Source organism: Notothenia coriiceps, unplaced genomic scaffold, assembly GCF_000735185.1.
Source record: "Notothenia coriiceps isolate Sejong01 unplaced genomic scaffold, NC01 NC01_scaffold00011632, whole genome shotgun sequence".
NCBI lineage: Eukaryota > Metazoa > Chordata > Actinopteri > Perciformes > Nototheniidae > Notothenia > Notothenia coriiceps.
In genome coordinates this window covers 159,058-161,168 of record NW_011344333.1, presented here as the reverse complement: position 1 = coordinate 161,168, position 2,111 = coordinate 159,058, and the positions used below count along the sequence as shown (strand labels likewise).

General features: G+C 38.7%; 1 protein-coding gene across 1 annotated transcript in view; it reads left to right on the top strand.

The window, feature by feature from the left end:
* The window catches only part of kank3 (KN motif and ankyrin repeat domains 3), a 33,584-nt gene that overhangs the window by 25,592 nt on the left and 5,881 nt on the right, over positions 1–2,111 (top strand). The window lies entirely within an intron of this gene.

The following is a 2,111-nucleotide window of genomic DNA, read 5'->3' as shown; positions in this document are numbered from 1 at the left end:
AGAGAATGCACCAGACAGCATCTAAGACCTGCAAAAATCTAAATTTTCTAGGGGGAGGCCCCCCAAACCCTTCGTGCGTCATTTAGTCCGCGCGCGTTTAAAACGCGCGCGGACTAAATGACGCACGAAGGGTTTGGGGGGCCTCCCCCTAGAAAATTTAGATTTTTGCAGGTCTTAGATGCTGTCTGGTGCATTCTCTAGACTGAATTATAAGATGAACCACCACAATATTATATTGTACAATTTCAATTTTATCCTTAATTTCACTTGTTTGTTTGTTCTTGTTTGTGTTTGCTCTCTTGCATGCCCTGCATAGCTATAAGAAATACTTCAGTTGTTGGTCAAGCCACTTTCCATCTGATGAAGGCAAATGCCTTCCCAGATGTAAAAAAGTAGAAAACATTACATTCAGTTATAACTGCCAAAACAAACATTATTTACACTATTATGGCCCCTGTTAAAAATGTTTGTAATGTTATCTACTGTAAGTTGGTCGAACGAATGCCTCCTCATCCGGAAGCTGACCGAGCAGACCCGAGCAGCAGTCGAGAGGAGCCGAGCGCATCCGCGAAGCACACAAAATGGCGACGTCAGANCACACACACACACACACACACACACACACACACACCACCATCCATTCAATTCTATTTTTTTTTCTTCAGAATTGTTGAAATATACAGCAGGAGGCTTCAAGGTAAAAATAACTGCTATTATACTTTATGCACAAACATGTATTTGTTATCTTATTCAACGGTTATTTTTTTCTGGTTTGGTTTGTGTGTGACAGTGTTCATTTTCTCCACAGTTCAGGAGCGTCTCACCAAACAGATTGCTTCAGCCATCTCTGAGGCGCTGGAGCCGGCTGGAGTAGCAGTGGTGATTGAGGCTGCGTGAGTATTTACCTTTTGTTTCATCCCTATTAGTTTCTTATCAGATCTTAATCTCATCTGGATGTACTTTAAAGTATATAACAATATATAAGATCATGAAACTATGATGATAGTTTTGCATCATTAGATGTATTTATCATATCTAATGGATTCTGTGCAAATCATCAGTCATTTCAACTTTCTTCTTTTTGCATTTCAGCCACATGTGCATGGTGATGAGAGGTGTGCAGAAGATAAACGCCAGCACTGTTACAAGTGTCATGTTGGGAACATTTCAGGATAATCCCACCACCAGGAAGGAGTTCCTTGACCTCACTATCAGGAAGTGAAAATGTTTTACATCAGCAGGCAATTTAATAGACGACTGATTAAATGAACATGTACTGTCTCTCATGGCGGCGGTGACCCCTCAAGCTTTTTTCGTTGTATTTATGTATTTATATAATTTGACCGGTACCCGAGAAGGGCCGCTGGAACCATGATTTTTAGCTGACTTTTAATTGTCATTCCAATACTTTATTTGTCTATTTCTGTTCGTTTTATGCCACACAGGTGCTGTTGTTTTTTGGCTTTGTCATTAGACTTAAAGCAATGTTGTTAATTTCGATGGCTGCTTTTTTTTAGCAAAGGAGAATCAATTGATGAATACCTTTCTGACATAATGTTTTACTATAGCTTTGTTGCAAAAAATAACTTTCTGTAATAATTATTTATGTTAATGTCATTTCTTTCCAACGCAAATGTACATTTAAAATAAACATGAAGCAATTCTCACTTATGTCTTTGCTTGTCCTTTTTCTTTATGTATTAAAAGAACAAGGTCTATGCTATTCTAGATGGCATTTTATGCCATTAATGCTGTTGTACAATGATAGCAGTGGTAATAAAATGCAGTTTACTGTGTGATACAACAATATTTAGTTTTTACAATAGGTCATAGTTTAAATAAGTGTTGATTAAATATAACATTACATTTAAGTGCACAGTACGACTTGTAGCATTAAACTGTGGTATTCAATGTAACATCATGGCAGCTGATACAGCATTCCAACTACTTTCCAACTACTAATTCTTTATTATTCCGCCGGGTTATTTGGGCCGTCTTCTTCTCCCAGTTTTTCCAAGCTGTAGTGTTCCTCTTCTGGCTCGGGGGAGAGAAGCCAAGAAATTCCTGAGAACCTGCCCCCGAGTCTGTCCCTCAGCCAGTCACGATCTTCG